At 42.1% G+C, this 18,992-nt stretch overlaps 1 long non-coding RNA gene across 1 annotated transcript in view; it reads left to right on the top strand.

Annotated features, from left to right (window-relative positions):
• LOC149450389 (uncharacterized) overlaps window positions 1-18,992 on the top strand; it is a 489,998-nt gene that overhangs the window by 35,147 nt on the left and 435,859 nt on the right. The window lies entirely within an intron of this gene.

Below are 18,992 nucleotides of genomic sequence, written 5' to 3' on the forward strand. Positions count from 1 at the left end.
GTAAGTCTCAGGAATATTTTCAATTAAACTCCGGTTCTGTCTCTTCTTCAGTAACATTATGGGAAGCATATAAGGCAGTGCTTAGGGGGCATATTATCCATATAGCTTCCAGACGAAAGAAGGAAAGACAGCTTAAGCAATGTCAGTTAGAATCAAAGTTAACCTCCGCGTCAGCCCAGTTTAAACAGTCACCTTCACCGTCAAATCGTAGACTGTTGGATCAGGCTCGCTTAGAATTGGATCTGTGTTTAACAGATGAGGCTGAGCGCTCCTTGCGTTGGACTCGTCAGAAGTGGTATAGCAAAGCTAACAAACCAGACTCCACGTTGGCCCGTAGATTGCGTTCTTTTGCACAACACCCCAAGCCGCTATCTTTACGTACTCGTCACAATACCCTTACGAGCAACCCAGTAACGGTATTAGAAGAGTTCCGGCACAGGCTGGCTAAACTTTACTCTGATCCCACCCGGGCTGACTCTCAGTCTATTTCTGACTTCTTATCTAGTTTGTCATTACCTACTTTAACGCCGGCCCATAAGGATCTGATGGATCGCAATATCCAAGTATCTGAGGTTTTGCAATGTATAGCAGAACTGAAAACAGGCAAACGCCCAGGTCCTGATGGATACACGGCACTATACTATAAGAAATTAGCTGATGTGCTCGCTCCCCACCTTGCCGCTATATTTAATGCGGTGAAGGGAGGTTCGAATTTTTCCCCGGACTCTTTAACTGCTATTGTGGTTATGATCCCTAAACCGGATCGAGATCATTCTTCCTGGGCTAATTATAGGCCTATCTCTCTTATCAATATCGATATGAAGATTCTTACTAAGATTTTGGCTACTCGATTGAATTCCTTCCTTTCTCGTCTGATTAAAAAGGATCAGGTGGGATTTGTTCCCCATAGGCAGGCCGGAGATGCTATTAGACGTATTTTACAATTGCAACATTTGGCCCATACTCGTAAAATCGATATGATGCTCTTATCCTTAGACATCAATAAGGCTTTTGACACTTTATCCTGGCCGTATCTTCTGTCGGTCCTCCATCGTTTTGGCTTCGGTCCTTCCTTCTTGCGATGGATCTCTTCACTGTATACATCCCCTCAAGCGAAGCTTAGATATTACGGGTTTGAATCTTCTACGTTCTCGGTTGCTAGAGGTACTAGACAGGGCTGCCCGCTCTCCCCTTTACTTTTTATCTTAGCCCTGGAACCGTTGGCAGAAGCAATCCGTATACATCCTGATATTAAGGGAATCGATGTGGCAGGCTCCCAACATAAATTATCATTGTTTGCGGATGACATATTATTGTCAATCTCGAATCCGGGGATTACTTTGCCTAATTTGCTAGCAGTTCTTGATTCTTTTGCCACCCTCTCAGGTTTACATGTCAATTCAGCTAAATCAAGAGCTATGTCAGTTACCCTCCCACCACCACTATTGACTACTTTGAAGCAAACGTTCCCCTTCCAATGGCTTTCGGCCTTACCATATCTAGGAATTAAGCTTACCCCGACATATGATGGATTGTATCAGGCTAACTTTCCCACTGTTTTTCATGAGTTGACTGAGCTCTTGTCCTCTTGGTCCCATTTCCCGTTATCATGGTTCGGTAGAATTAATGCAATCCGTATGACTTATCTTCCTAAATTACTATACCTATTTCGTGTTCTGCCAGTTTCAGTACCTTCACATATATTGCGTATACATCAGCGAAAACTTTTGTCCTTTATTTGGGGCTCCTCTCGATCTAGAATTAGCAAGCACATTTTATTTGCGCGGCGGAATGCGGGCGAGTTATCTGTTCCAAATCTCCAGTCCTATTATCTGGCGGCTAACATTGCCCCTTTAGCTCATATTCATGCTTCTCACCATTTCCCCATGTGGGCTGTAGTAGATATGATGGACTCTCACCCGATACCGCTCCCCTCCTTGCCCTGGCTCCCTAATTCTCAGCGTCCATCTAATCTTAGCCCAACGCTGACGCTTTCGCTTCGTCTTTGGGATTCTGTAAAATACTCCGCTGGTCTTATCTCTCCTCATCTGCCTCTGTTACGTTTATTGCATAACCCATTATTCCTTCCGGGTAAGGATAACCCTAGACAGTTTGTCTGGTGGCAGACACATGGTTTTTATGATATTCATTCACTCCTGTCCCCCACCAGAATAATTACTTTTGACACTTTGCGTTCTTCTTATAACATTCCCCTCCGAGAACATTTTGGTTATCTTCAACTTCGTCACTTTATTCATACTCTAATACGTACGCATCCGGGACCTTATCGTTTATCCCCTTTTGAAAGCCAGTGTAGACATAGACCTCATGCACCAGGTCTGATCTCCCTGATTTATTTTTCCATTATGTCATATAGAACCCCTCCGGTTCGTTCCTATCATCAGCGTTGGCAGTCGGAATTAGGGGGAACCCTGGATCAACAAGACTGGCAGCTCATGACCCAAACATTATCTAAGTGTTCCAGGAATGTCATTATTCTTGAGAATGCCTACAAAATTCTATACCGATGGTATTATACGCCCGCCCGTCTAGCTAGTTGTATTCCTACCTATTCCCCGGTTTGTTTTCGGGGTTGCCAACAATTAGGTACCATGGCACATATCTGGTGGACTTGTCCTAAGGAAAGCAGGTTGTGGATTAGGGTATATGCCCTCCTTCGCACTATTCTTCATACAGACATTAAGCGTAATCCATATGAAGCGCTTCTATTTAAACCACTAGAGGGCCTTCTCCGCTCTGAACGGCAGCTGGCATCACATTTATTTATGGCAACTAAATTGACGATTGCGAGGGCTTGGAAGACTCCTGTTCTTAGCTTTGGGGCTGTCAAAAATCGGATGAACTTCATAATGGTCAATGAAAAACTGACGGCCATATTATTGGATACCCATACAAAATTTCTGCAGGTATGGCGTCCCTGGCTGGATGTAGCCCAGCCCTCGAGATTCGACCAGTCCCTTCTATCGATATGAGGATGGATTCTGCCGTGATCCCCCCGGAGCCCCTCCCTCTCCGTTTTTTTTTTTTTTTTTTTTTTTTTTTTTAGTGTCTGTGTGTGTTGTCCGTGTATCTCTACTATTTGTCTTTTTCTACTCTTCTGTTTACTCTGTCCTAACACATAATTTACAGTTTGTGCCTGCTGTTCTCTGTGCTGCATCCACAAGGCTATTTATGCAATCTAGATTTCTTTTTACATTCTAGGTCATGAATATGTATTGTTTTTTTTTTTTGATGCAGTCTTTTCTCAGGCCTTTCCTGTTTTTTATAATGTTGATGTAGCAATACTTCCCTTTGGAGTTTATATTGTTATTGACCCATAAAGGTCTGTTATCTGTTCCTTCCCAACCTCCCTCCTCATCCCCTCCCTCAGGGCACCTATGTAAACTTTTCGGATTTTGCTTTTAGCTATGCATGCCTTGCATCAGTTCCCCTTCATTCATTGTAATGTGTACATGTTGGTCATTGAATTCTTGCTTTGACTGCCTGTTCATCTTTGCTTGTTATTCAATAAAGCTTTTTGTAAAAGAAAAACAAAAAACAATTTAATAAAAAATTAAAAATAATAAAAAAATTAAAAAAAAATTTAAGAAAAATGTATATATATATTTTTTCATACTGTCACCAGTCAGTGTCCCTGATCACCGCCATGCCAGTAATATGATGACGCTGTACTGCACTGGTGACAGTATGTAAAAAAAAAAAATTGTGAAAATTATTTTTTGCATTTTTTCATTTTCCGAAAAATGATGACAAAAAAAAATACAGCTTCAAAAAACTTGCCATGCCTCTTATGAAGTACGTCAGACTGTCTACTCTGCAAAAAGGGGTCATTTGGGGATATCTGTACTGTTCTGACATTCTGGGACCTCAAGATATTAGATTGGCCGTCAGTACTTCAGGATTGATCAATTTTCAGATCTATCCCATAGTTTGCGAACTCTATAACTTTCCTACAAACTAAAAAATACATTCTAATTTGGGTTATTTTCACCAAAGACATGTAGCAGAATACATCTCGGCCTAAATTTATGAAGAACAATAATTTATTTGCAAACTTTTATAACAGAAACAAAGAAAAACGTGGGTTTTTTTTTTCAAAATTTTCGGTCTTTTTTTTGTTAATTTAGCAAAAAATAAAAACCCCAGCGGTGATTAAATACCACCAAACGAAAGCTCTAGTTGTGTGAAGAAATCGATAAAAAAAGAAAAATGATAAAAATGATAAAATCACCCAGTGGTGATTAACCGCTTGCCGCCCTGCCACTGTATATATACGTGTGCAGGGCGGAACTCAGGCGCAAAACCACGTTTTAAAACGGGTTCCGCGCTCCCGACATTTTCGCCGGCAGGGGGTGCGCGCGCTCCCGCCGACCCGCGGGTGACACCATTCGATCCCGGAGGGATCAATCATTAGATTTCAGCCAGGGATGTCTGGCTGAAATCAGATGATCGGTCCCTGTCCTATCCTGTCCTGTGTTGAAGTTTACACAGGACAGGATATGATGTCATTCTTCTCTGCCTGGACACATTCCGTTCCAGACAGAGAAGAAGAAACAGTAAAAGTGAGTAAAACACTACACATTTACAGTTAGAACACACCTAGGTCACATTTACCCCCTGATCGCCCCCCCCCAGTTAACCCCTCCCAGATAGCACCAGTTTGCCCGCCAGTACACCAGTAATCCCGTTTAACCCCTTAATCCCCCCCCCCAGTTAACCCCTTCACTGCCCTGTCACCAGTGTCACTGATCAGTGAACCGATTTTTACTGATCACTGTATCAGTGTCGCTGGCGACTTCCGATAGGGTTAGCGCCCCTCCCAGATAGCGCCAGTTTGCCCGCTAGTACACCAGTAATCCCATTTAACCCCTTAATCTCCCCCCCCCCCAGTTAACCCCTTCACTGCCCTGTCACCAGTGTCACTGATCAGTGAACCGATTTTTACTGATCACTGTATCAGTGTCGCTGGCGACTTCCAATAGTGTTAGCGCCCCTCCCAGATAGCGCCAGTTTGCCCGCCAGTACAACAGTAATCCCATTTAACCCCTTGATCGACCCCCACCCCCCCCCCCCCAGTAAACCCCTTCACTGCCCTGTCACCAGTGTCATTGATTACAGTGAACAGATTTTTACTGCTCACTGTATTAGTGTCACTGGTGACTTCTGATAGTGTTAGCGCCTCTCCCATATAGCGCCAGTTTGCCCGCTAATGCACGGGATTTTTTTTTTACCAAAAACATGTAGCAGAATACATTTTGGCTTAAATTTATGACTAACTTCCAGTTTACGATATATTTTTTATAGCTGAAAGTAGAAAATATTGTTTTTTTTTCGAAATTTTTGTGTTTTTTTTGTTTATAGCGCAAAAAATAAAAAGCGCACAGATGATAAAATACCATCAAAAGAAAGCTCTATTTGTTTGAAAAAAATGATGTAAATTTCGCTTGGGTACAGCATTGCATGACCGCGCAATTATCATTTGAATTAGCGCAGCGCCAAACAGCAAAAAAAGGCCTGGTCATTAAGGGGGGTAAATCCTCAGGAGCTCAAGTGGTTAAATACCACCAAAAGAAAGCTCTAGTTGTGTGACAAAAATGGTCAAATTTTAGTTTGGGTACAATGTTGTATGAGCGCGCAATTGTCATTCAAAGTGTGAGAGCGCTGAAAGCTGAAAATTGCCCTGGGCAGGAAGGGGGTAAAAGTGCCCGGTATGGAAGCGGTTAAGCACTGCACTATAGCTACTTGACATTGGGCAGGTGACAGTTGGCCGTTTTTGAAAACAAGGGTCAGTTTGACAGAGTCTATACCTGGTAACCTCCATAGCACAGTGGTTAGAGTGCCCGTCTAAAGAGTGCATGGTCGTAGGTTCGAGGCTTACCTCTGCCAAGTGCGTCTTTCAGCATGGCTATGCAGTACTGGACATGAGATAAATGGATGTTACCAAATTTTTTTTTTTTTGGGCTTTGTTTTTTTTTTTTAACATTCATTTTCTCTCATTTTATCTATTTGGAAAGCCTTTCATGGTCCCAGTGCGGGTAAAAGAGTCCGGACTGGAAGTGGTTAACCACTTGAGCTCCTGAGGATTTACCCCCCTTAATGACCAGGCCTTTTTTTGCTGTTTGGCGCTGCACTAATTGAAATGATAATTGCGCGGTCATGCAATGCTGTACCCAAACAAAATTTACGTACTTTTTTTCACACAAATAAAGCTTTCTTTTGGTGGTATTTGATCACCTGTGCGCTTTTTATTTTTTGCGCTATAAACAAAAAATCCACAAAAATGTTAAAAAAAAACAATATTTTCTACTTTCAGCTATAAAAAATATATCGTAAACTCAAAGTTAGTCATAAATTTAAGCCAAAATATATTCTGCTCCATGTTTTTGGTAAAAAAAAATCCCAATAAGTGTATATTGATTGCTTTGTGTGAACGTTATAGCGTCTACAAACTATGGTATAGATACTGTAATGTATGCCTTTTTTTGCTATACAGCGCTGCACTAATTCAAATGATAATTGCGCGGTCATGCAATGCTGTACCCAAACAAAATTTACGTCCTTTTTTTCACACAAATAGAGCTTTCTTTTGGTGGTATTTGATCACCTGTGCGCTTTTTAATTTTTGGGCTATAAACAAAAAAAACACGAAAATTTTGAAAAAAACAATATTTTCTATTTTCAGCTATAAAAAATATATCGTAAACTGAAAGTCATAAATTTAAGCCAAAATGTATTCTGCTACATGATTTTGGTAAAAAAAATCCCAATAAGTGTATATTGATTGCTTTGTGTGAAAGTTATAGCGTCTACAAACTATGGTATAGATAATTTGAAATTTACACAGCTTTTACTTTCTGACCGCCCATCACATCTCTTGAGGTGGTAAAATACCAGGATAGAACAGACACCCCCAAATGACCCCTTTTCGGAAAGCAGACACCCTAAGCTGTCTGCTGAGAGACATATTGTGTCCATGGAAGATTTATTTTTTTTCCACAAGTTTCTGGAAAATGACAAAAACGTTTTTTTTTGTTTTTTTTTTTTTACACAAAATTGTCATTTAAATGATTTATTTCTTGCACAAGCCATGGGTATATGTGGAATTACACCCCAAAATACATTCTACTACTTCTACCCAGTATGAGGATACCACACGTGTGACACTTTTTGGGAGCCTAGCCACATACAGGAGCCTGAAATCCAATGACCACTTTGAAAGCCTGAAGGTGCGTAACTTCTTCATTTCACTTCCCCACTACCTATCACAGTTTCGGAGGCCCTGAAATGCTAGGATAGCACCAAACCCCTTTTTGGAAAGTAGACACTCCAAGGAATTTAAAAAGAGGCATGGTAAGTATTTTGCAGATCTCATTTTTTCTCACAAGGTTTTGAAATATAAAAAAGAAAAGAAAAATATGTTTTTATTTTCTTTCTTCATTTTCCAAAAACTTGTGGCAACAAATGAGATCTTCAAAATACTTACCATGCTTCTTATCAAATTCCTTTGGGTGTCTACTTTCCAAAAAGGGGTCATGTGGGGGGGTTTGGTGCTATTCTGGCATTCCAGGGCCTCCGAAACTGTGATAGGTAGTCAAGAAGTGTAATGAGGAAATAAAGCCCTTTAAAAGCCTGAAGGTGCTTATTGGATTTTGGGGTCGTGTACTTGGCTAGACTGCCAAAAAAACTCTCATATGTGGTACCCCCATACTCGGGAGAAGTAGCAGAATGTATTTTGGGGAGTAATTCCACATATACATATGGCTTGTGTGAGCAATAAATTATTTCAATGACAATTTTATGTAATTTTTTTTTTTGTCATTTTCCAAAATCTTGTGGTAAAAAAATAAATTCTTCTATTGATTCAACATTCCTCTCAGGAAATAGATTGGGGTGTCTACTTTCCAAAAAGGGGTCATTTTGAGGGGTGGGGGCATTTTATGCCCAGCATTAGAAGTTTATGCCACACATCACTCACTCTGACCAAGCCTTTTCTGACACTTTTTGTTCACATTAAAAAAATCAGTATTTTTGCTAGGAAATTAAAGTGAACCCCCAAACATTATATATTTTTTTAGAGCAGACACCCTAGTAAATAAAATGGTGGGTGGTGCAATTTTTTATCTCACATATTACTTACACAGCGATTTTTCAAACGCAATTTTTTTGAAAAATATATACTTTTTTTAATTTTAATGCACAAAAACACAATATATTGGCCAATTATTTGCTATGATATAAAAGATGATGCTATGCTGAGTAAATAGATACCAAACATGACATGCTTTAAAATTACGCATGCCCTGTGCAATGGCGACAAACTGCATACATTTTTAATATCTATAGGCAACGCTTTACAAGCTACCATTTTAGATTTACAGAGGAGGTCTAGAGCTATAATTACTGCGCTTGATCTGATGTTCATGGCGATACCTCACATGCATGGTGCAATCGCTGTTTCCATACTGGCACAGGGTTAAGGCTCACGACCGCAGGTGTGCGGATGGGCGATGGTCCTTTTTTTTTTTTTTCTTTTTCTTTTTTTCTGATTTATTTAATTATTTTTACACTGTCCCTTTAATTTTTTTTTTTTAATCACTTTTAATGCTATCTCAGGGAGGGGGAGGGGGGTGCATTTTCTCCCACTGCTTGTAAAGGCAATCCTGCAGCTAATTAACCACTAGGAATGCTTTTACATGAAAGCCCATTGCCGGCTGAAAAAAATTATACCAGGATGATGCCTGCAGCTGCAGGCATCACCCTGGTATAACCATTCAAAGTCCAGTGATGTACCAGTACGTCGCTGGTCCTTGTTGGATATATATGCTATGTTTTTTTTTGTATGCAGCCTGTGGAATGAATGAAAAAATGAGAAGAACTCTCTGCCAGAAAAAAAGTGAGTGGTATGCCCACCATTAGAATATACCGCCCTGCTTCCACCCACTTCTAATGGTGGGCACACATTAGGTCACACTTTGCCACAAGTGCCAGTTCCAAGATTGAATAAATGTCTAAATAGTGGCACCCTTGAATAAAAATTGTCCACGTATAAGTGGTACCCCATATGGAGAAATGATGACACCAAGTCCCAAACTATCTTGTCACTGCTCCCCATGTAGTCTGGGCATCCGGGCGGGCTCCACGTGACTATCTTTTCCCTCGTAAATCCGAAACTTATAAGTATAGCCTGTTGTCCTCTTACAGGTCTTCTACATCTTGACCCCATATCTGGCACACTTGCTGGGAGAAATTGTTTGAATGCAAGGCGGCAAGAAAAATGTTCTTTTTTTCTTTATGCAGCCTGTGGGCTGAATGAAAAAAAAGAGAAGAAATCTCTGCCAGAAAAAGTGTGTGGTATGCCCACCATTAGAAACCTCCCTGCATCCACCCACTTCTAATGGTGGGCACACATGAAATGTGCCAACAAATATAAAATATATATGCCGAAGCATAGGGGCCATCCGCCCACTGGCCTCCCCAGGCCCCCATGCTTTGGCATATATTCTCTTTTTTTTTTAACTGCGGATGGAAATTTTCATCCGTCAGCACTGCACACACCTACTTATGTCTATTCTGAAAGCAAGACCCTGTTGCTGTCAGAATAGACAGGTCAGTGCTGCAGTTTGACATTCCTGCAAAGAAATCAACAATGGTTAACAATAAAACATAAACTCAATAAAACAACTTTATAATTGAAATATCTCTGCAAGGAAAAGTGTGTGGTGGTATGCCCACCATTATAAACCTCCCTGCATCCACCCACTTCTAATGGCGGGCACACATGAAATGTGCCAACAAATATAAAATATATATGCCGAAGCATAGGGGCCACCCCAGGCCCCCATGCTTTGGCATATATTCTCTTTTTTTTAACTGCGGATGAAAAATCTTATCCAACAGCGCTGCCCACGCTGACTTATGTCTATTTTGAGAGCAAGTTCTTGTTGCTGTCAGAATAAACAGGTCAGTGCTGCAGCTGAAAGCATTCCTGCAAACAGAAATGGTTAACAATAAAACAGTAACAATAAAACAGTAAAAGTAGAACAATCACAAAAATGACAACAACAAAAAAAACTATAACTATTTTTGGTTTTTAAATTTTTTTATTTTTTGGGGGGGGATTTGTATTTTTAATTTTTTTTTAACTATTTTTTTTCAAACTTTAAACATTTTTAAAACAGCTGGTAGGGTCTCTCCAAATGCGATAGCCAGTTTCCTGACTACCTAACATCTTTTGAGACCCTGTGTAAATGTGCCCTGTTCTGTGCCGTGCTGTACCCTATACTAATAGTCAACTAGTGTAGGGTAAAGGCGGAAGCAGGGCTTGACGCAGAGGCCAGGTTGGCCAGGAGAGGAGGGACAACAATAGCGGCTGTCACGCCTAATTCCACGTTTGCTGCAGACATGACATCTTTTTTGGGGTCTTCTTTGGGTTGGGGTACCAGGAATGGTATCGGGAAAATGTCTCTCATGCAGCCGACTTACTGCATCTGGGATGGGGGTTTGGGGCGCAGGACCTTCTGGATACAAAAGGGCCCTGTTGATCTCTAGTTGGAAATTTAGGTATGATCCACTATGTCCAGTTGCTTTATAGAGAACAAAAGCGTTATATACAGCCAATTGAAATAAATAAACTGACACTTTTATGTACCAGCGTTTGGCTTTTCGGGAAACTAAGTACAGCTTCATCATCTGGTCGTTGAAGTCCATCCCTCCCATGTTAAGGTTATAATCGTGGACACAGAGGGGCTTCTCAACAACACCAGCTGCCGTGGTAATTTGGACGGTCGTATCTGTGTGAATGGAAGACAGGAGGTAAACATCCCGTTTGTCCTTCCACTTCACTGCGAGCAATTCTTCATTTCTCAAGCAGGCTTTTTCCCCCTTTTTAAGCAGGGTATTTACAAGCCGTTGGGGGAAGCCCCGGGGATTAGATCGCACAGTGCCACATGCGCAAATTCCCAGATTGAACAAATGTCTAAATAGTGGCACGCTTGAATAAAAATTGTCCACGTATAAGTGGTACCCCATATGGAAATAGGATGACGCCAAGTCCCAAACTATCTTGCCACTGCTCCCCATGTAGTCTGGGCATCCGGGGGGCTCCAAGTGACTATCTTTTCCCTCGTAAATCCGAAACTTACATGTATAGCCTGTTGCCCTCTCACAGGTCTTATACATCTTGATCCCATATCTGGCACGCTTGCTGGGGAGATATTGTTTGATTAGAAGGCGACCAGAATATTGAATGAGGGACTCATCGATGCAGATGTTTTTATGGGGAGTATACACATCTGCAAATTTTTGGTTAAAGTGATTTACAAGGGGCCGAATATTGTGGAGCCGGTCAAATTCAGGGTCACCCCGAGGACGACTGAGTGAGTTGTCGTAGAAGTGCATAAAACGCATTATCGTCTCATATCTATGCCTGGCCATGGCAGCAGAGAACACGGACATGTGAACAAGTGGGTCTGTGGACCAATACAACCGCAATTAATTTTTATTATTAATGCCCATGTTGAGGGTTAGGCCCAAAAAAACTTTAAATTCGGAAACCGTAATGGGTTTCCATGCGAATGGTCTGGCAAGGTATGAATTTGGGTTGGCGGCGATATATTGTCGTGCATATAAATTGCTTTGATCCACAATCAATGCATAAAAATCTTCTGTGAAAAACAGCTAAAAAAAATCAAGGGGAGTATTTAAATTTGCTGTTTCCACCTGAATTCCGGGTTGGGCAGTGAATGGGGGAAGTAAGTGTGCTGCAGAATTTGTGGGCTGCCAATCGGGATTTGCAAGCACATCTGGAAGGACACTAGGGGCTCTACGGCCCTGTCTGCGAATTCTTGGTGGCCGCGGAACACTACTTGCTCGCCACCGCACCAGCTTGTACTGCACTTATGGGACTCGCCACGTCACCAATCGATACTGCAGTGCTGGTATGTATACGACCAGGATGTACTAGGCCGCTGGTGCTCGTCAGTTCACCAAAAGGTAGTCCGGCACTAGTACTGGCACTCTGCTGCATATGAGAGTCATCATGCATTTGTACCACCTCAGCAACCTGGGAATGGGATCGGGTACACCTGATCTTAGCAGGGACCTCTTCCTCGTCGTCTGAGTTATCTGTCAGGGTGCCGCTGCTGTCTATAGGTTCGTATTCTGAGCCTGATTCTGCCAGTGAGTCTTCCCCTTCGCTCTCACTTGACATGCTCAGAATCCTATAGGCCTCTTCACTAGAGTACCTTTGCTTGGACATTTTGGCCACTAAATTTACAGGTACCTAGTGCGACTCACGGGAAAAAGAGCGCCTGGCTGTCAGGGACTGCTTGAACCGCTACAAAAAATTTACCGACGAGAACAGAGATCAGGCCTGATTCTGTGAACACTGCGGTTTTGTGTGTAATATGTATCAAGTGACAGTTATCTACTGACACTGCACTTGCTGGGGGAGAAGGGGGGGGGCGTAGGGGCTAAACGCAGGTGCTGGCAGGTGTCGGGGCTGATCCCGCTAACGCTACATTTTTGGGGATACTATAGTAATGTGAACGCTGGTATAGCGCTGATCTGATCAAAGATATTGATCCAATCAGACACTATAGTAGCAATGGAGGTTTAGCGTGCAAGTAAGCGTGTTCCTGGCAATCAAGGGGTCAAATGTGATTACTTGTGTACTAGCGGCAAACTGGCGCTATCTGGGAGGGGCGCTAACACTATCGGAAGTCACCAGTGACACTAATACAGTGATCAGTAAAAATCTGTTCACTGTAATCAATGACACTGGTGACAGGGCAGTAAAGGGGTTAACTGGGGGTGGATGGGGGGCGATCAAGGGGTTAGATGGGATTACTAGTGTACTGGCGGGCAAACTGGCGCTATCTTGGAGGGGCGCTAACACTATCGGATGTCGCCAGCGACACTAATACAGTGATCAGTAAAAATTGGTTCACTGATCAGTGACACTGGTGACAGGGCAGTGAAGGGTTAACTGGGGGGGGTAGAGATTAAGGGGTTAAACGGGATTACTGGTGTACTAGCGGGCAATCTGGCGCTATCTGGGAGGGGCGCTAACCCTATCGGAAGTCGCCAGCGACACTAATACAGTGATCAGTAAAAATTGGTTCACTGATCAGTGACACTGGTGACAGGGCAGTGAAGGGGTTAACGGGGGGGGGGGAGAGATTAAGGGGTTAAACGGGATTACTGGTGTACTAGCGGGCAATCTGGCGCTATCTGGGAAGGGCGCTAACCCTATCGGAAGTCGCCAGCGACACTGATACAGTGATCAGTAAAAATCGGTTCACTGATCAGTGACACTGGTGACAGGGCAGTGAAGGGGTTAACTGGGGGGGGGGGACGATCAGGGGGTTAAATGTGACCTAGGTGTGTTCTAACTGTAAATGTGTATTGTTTTGTACTCACGTTTTCTGTGTCTTCTTCTCTGTCTGGAACGGAATGTGTATAGGCAGAGAAGAATGACATCATATCCTGTCCTGTGTAAATGTCAACACAGGACAGGATAGGACAGGGACCGATCATCTGATTTCAGCCAGACATCACTGGCTGAAATCTAATGATTGATCCCTCCGGGATCGAATGGTGTCACCCGCGGGTCAAAGGGAGCGCGCGCGCGCCCCCTGCCCGTGAAAACGTGGCCAGTTTTCAGGTTTCAGCGCTCTCACACTTTGAATGACAATTGCGCACTCATACAACATTGTACCCAAACTAAAATTTTATCATTTTCTTCACACAACTAGAGCTTTCTTTTGGTGGTATTTATTCACTGCTGGATTTTTATTTTTTGCTAAATTAACAATTTTCTTTGTTTCGGTTATAAAAATTGTTAATAAATAATTGTTCTTCATAAATTTAGGCCGAGATGTATTCTGCTACATGTCTTTGGTGAATATAACCCAAATTAGAATGTATTATTTAGTTTGTAGGAAAGTTATAGAGTTCACAAACTATGGTATAGATCTGAATATTGATCAATCCTGAAGTACTGACGGCCAATCTAATTTCTTGAGGTCCAATAATGTCAGAACAGTACAGATATCCCCCAAATTACCCCTTTTTGAAAAGTAGACAGTCCAACGTGCTTCATAAGAGGCATGGCGAGTTTTTTGAAGTTGTATTTTTTTTGTCATAATCTTTTGGAAAATGAAAAAATGTAAAAAATTAGTTTCACTATTTTATTTTTACATATTGTCACCAGTGCAGTACAGCGTCATCATATAACTGGCATGGCGGTGATCAGGGACACTGATTGGTGACAGTATGAAAAAAAAAATATATATATTTTATTATTTTTTATTACATATTTTTTCTTTTTTTAAGATTTTTTTTCATATTTAATTTTTCATATTTCACTATGACCAAAGTAGTACAATGTTACCATAGTAACATTGTACTACTTTGGGGAAGTGATCAGTATTTTTTTTTTTTTTTACACAATTTGCTTATAGCAAAGAATTACTTTGCTATAAGCAAGCATTTACCTGAATGACATCGATTCATTCAGTGTTTTTTTTTTTCTTTTTTTTTTTTTGTGCTTAGCTGTGATTTGGCCACAGCTAATCACATGACATGTGCATGTGATCGCTGTGACCATTCACAGCTAGACACTAGTATACAATGGATGGCATGAATGAAGCCATCCATTGTATACAACTGTCATGTGGGGCCTCAAGAAATGAGATAGGCCATCAAGTACATCAAGACTGATCGATTTTCATATATATATATACAGTATGTGAATCAGCACTCAGCCCTAAAGGTGAATTTTTCTCATTTGTTCTTTTTTGGTCTGATAAACATAAATCATTGCAAAAGTTTTGTTTTTACTGTTTAGCCGCTTCCCGCCCGCCATATAGTCCACGAGGTGGTTCTCTCGTTCTGAGAGGACGTCATATGATGTCCTCCCCTTCTCACCGGCGATCGCCGGTACACTGTGTCCCCCGGACACAGCGGATCACCGATTCACAGAAAGAGCCGAAGATGTCAGCTCGGTCATGTGATCAGCTGTGTCCAATCACAGGTAATCGCATGTAAACAGGAAAATGCTGGTTACCGGCATTTCTCTCCTCACGAGCCGTCACGCTGACAGCTCGTGAGGAGAGGAGAGCCGGTAATCGGCTTTCCATGGAGGGGACATGTACACTGATCATCAGAGCACTGATGATCAGTGTGCCTTGATGATCAGTGTAGCCCCAGCAGTACCACCTGTCAGTGTCCATCAGTGCCAGCTCTCAGTGCTCATCCATGTCACCTGCCATTGCCCAGCAGTGCCACTTCAATGCCACATATCAGTGCCTACCAGTGCCACATCAATGCCACATATCGGTGTCCATCTGAGCTGCCTTTCAGTGTCACCCATCAGTGCCAGCCAGTGCCACCTATCAATGCCAATCAGTGCTGCCAGCCAGTGCCACCTATCAGTGCCCATCAGTGCTGCCTATAAGTGCCGCCTAACAGTGCCAGTCAGTGCCGCCTATCAGTGCTGCCTTTCAGTGCCCATCAGTGATGCCTGTCAATGCCCATCAGTGCCACCTACCAGTGCCTCCTCATCAGTGCCCATTAGTGCCACCTATCAGTGTCCATCACTGCAGTCTCATTAGCGCACATCAGTGAAGGAGAAAAATCACTTATTTACAAAATTTTATAACAAAAACTAAGAAAAAACTTTTTTTCCAAAATTTCCAGTGGTTTTTGGTTTGTTTAAGAAAAAATAAAAACCCAGAGGTGATTAAATCCCACCAAAACAAAGCTCTGTCTGTCACAAAAAAAATGATGGGGGTCAGTCGGAGCTTGTGCCAGCACGGGTGAGGTTTCTCCCGCCCTCCCTCCCTGGACCTGTTTTGTTGTTTTGTTTTTGTTATTCTTCTTGTCCTTTGTGTTTGTCATGTTGTTTGGTTTTGTTTGGGTTGCTTGATTTTATTTTCTTTCCTTGATCGGCATTTTGTGTTCTGAGGTGTTTGGCGTTTTTTGTTTTGTCATGGCAGCCGGCAGGGGTCGCTGGGTCTTTGAAGGCGGTGCTGGAGTGACCATTTGGTGGATTATGGGTTGGGCCCATCGTAGGTATGGGTGTTCCTTCCCAATTATAAGGTCATGTTGGTAAGGTGGGAGTTCATTGGCTGTATCTGGGACTACGTAGTTGTAGTATTGTCCCCGAAGCGGTGTAGTAGCGGCTGGGGGCCTTTTCATTGGGTGTCAGATACAGCCGAGTTATTGATGTGAGTAACAGTGCCTTGGAAGACCTTGGACCCGGTTGGGATCATTACTGTCAGTTATTATTTGATTGTACTGTATGAAGTGTTATGTAAGAGTTATGTTAATCCGTTGCTCGTCCCTCCCATAAGGCGTCCTTTCCAGAGTGCGCATTGCACATGCCTACAGGGCCGCGCTGCGGCGCGATCTGTCACTGGCCGTGTACCTCGGACACGGCCGATGACAGATCTGTGTACCGACCCCGTTGCCAGTACCATGTGACCTGTTGTGACCAATCACAGCAGGTCACATGACAGTTGTATACAATGGATGGCTTCCTTTCATGCCATCCATTGTATACAAGTGTGTCTAGCTGTGAATGGTCACAGAGATCACATGCACAAGCTGGGCCAATCACAGCCCAGCTGTGTCATGTGATTAGCCGTGGCCAAATCACAAAAAAAAAACCCAGAATGAATCGATTTCATTCAGGTAAATGCTTGCTAATAGCAAAGTAATTCTTTGCTATAAGCAAATTGTGTAAAAAAAAAAAATACTGATCACTTCCCCAAAGTAGTACAATGTTACTATGGTATCAATTTTTTTTTTTCGTACGGTCACCAGTCAGTGTCCGTGATCACCGCCATGCCAGTTACACGATGACGCTGTACTGCACTGGTGACAGTATGTAAAAAAAAAATAGTGAAAATCATTTTTTTCATTTCTTAATTTCCGAAAAATGACAAAAAAATTACAACTTCATAAAACTCGCCATGCCTCTTATGAAATACATCGGACGGTCTACGTTTGCAAAAAGGGGTCATTTGGGGGATATCTGTACTGTCCTGACATTCTTGGACCTTAAAAAATGAGATTGGCTGTCAGTACTTCAGGATTGATCAATATTCAGATCTATACCATAGTTTGTGAACTCTATAAGTTTCCTACAGACTAAATAATAAATAGTAATTTGGGTTATTTTCACCAAAGAAATGTAGCAGAATACATCTCGGCCTAAATTTATGAAGAACAAATATTTATTTGCAAACTTTTATAAACAGAAACAAAGAAAAACATGTTTTTTTTCAAAATTTTTAGTCTTTTTTTGTTAATTTAGCAAAAAATAAAAACCCCAGCGGTGATTAAATACCACCAAACGAAAGCTCTAGTTGTGTGAAGAAAAGGATAAAATTTTAGTTTGGGTACAATGTTGCATGACCGCACAATTGTCATTCAAAGTGTGAGAGCGCTGAAACCTGAAAATTGGCCTGGGCAGGAAGGGGGTAAAAGTGCCCGGTATGGAAGTGGTTAAGCAACTATTTTACTGAATGAAATTGAGTTTGGTTGTGATTAGCTTTGATTGATCCTGTGTGTACCATGTGATCACTGTGACCAATCACAGTTCACAACACAAATGTACACAGTGAATGGGCCGCTATGGCCGTTTTTACACCAAAAGGAGAGTCGCGTGGTTATTTCAGGTGGGAGAAGGTTGAGGGGGGGGTTGTTTTATTGGTTAGGTGGTAAGTATTAGCCTCGATATTCTGCATGTCCCTCAGTCATGTACTTTCTGCCTCTGAGTCTCTCTCTGTGGACTACAGAACATCCCGCTCATGCCCATCCTAAGCTGACAACGCTGCTCCTCCATGGATACAGTCCAAACGATTTTAGTACTTAATTACTTCCCACACAGGACAATTCTGGCATTTCTCTCCTACATGTAAAAATCATCATTTATTTGCTAGAAAATTACACAGAACCCCCAAACATTCAGGGAGCGCGCACAAGCAGGGAGCGGGGAGAACAATTATAAACGACCACCCGCTCCCGCACTGCTCCCGTCCGGACGTTTATATACATGGGCCGGATGGGACGTGGTTGAGCTATAAGCAATCATAATGTGCAAAAAAAAATAAAAAATCCTGACTTCTCTAGAGTAGTATAATGTTACTATGGTAACATATTGCTCTGGTCACAGTGTGGTAAACAAAATGATAAAGAAAACAAAAAAAAAAATTGTGAATATTTGTTTTTTAATTTCAGGATTTCCCTCAGATGAAACAGCTGTGGTAATTACTAAGGCAGTGAAACTGATCAAATCACCTGTGCAAAATAATGGAAATCCTGAAAACATGACCTGTTGGGGGTCCATGAGGACTGGAGTTGAGAAACACTGGTATAGCCTAAGAATGGTCAGTTTTATATAATTCAATTTAATATGTGGCCTTTGTTATTTTCCTTCATTTATTTAATAGCACACAACACATTACACCAGGGTTCCTCAACCATGGATCCCCCAGAGGTTGCTAAGGGTTCCTTGAGCAATGAGCAATTTCTGCCTCTCAGATAAGTTCACTCTGACACCAATGATCTTTTTATCTGGGGGAGATTCTTCCCAATGACCACAAGCGTATAGAGCGGGGGTCTCCAAACTATGGCCCTCCAGGTTTTGAGGAACTGCGAGTCCCAGGAGGCTTTGCAAGACCCTGACAGCCACAGGCAAGATTTCCAGAGGCATGATGGGACTTGTAGTACTTCAACAGCTGGAGAGCCATAGCTTGGAGAACATTCTTCCGACTGACCTAATGTATCATGAGTTGTAGATATAGTAATTATTAGCAAGGGTTCCCTGAGACCACAACATTATTTCAAGGGTTCCTCTGCATTGAAAAGGTTCAGAAAGGATGCATTACTGAAAAAAAAATGTAACTTTTCAGGAGCTGAGCTTCACTTGGAATCTATCCATTAATAATAGATTATATTATCTG

This window comes from Staurois parvus, unplaced genomic scaffold (genome assembly GCF_062004578.1).
Source record: "Staurois parvus isolate SC_StPar_1 unplaced genomic scaffold, SC_StPar_1.0 ptg000575l, whole genome shotgun sequence".
Lineage (NCBI taxonomy): Eukaryota > Metazoa > Chordata > Amphibia > Anura > Ranidae > Staurois > Staurois parvus.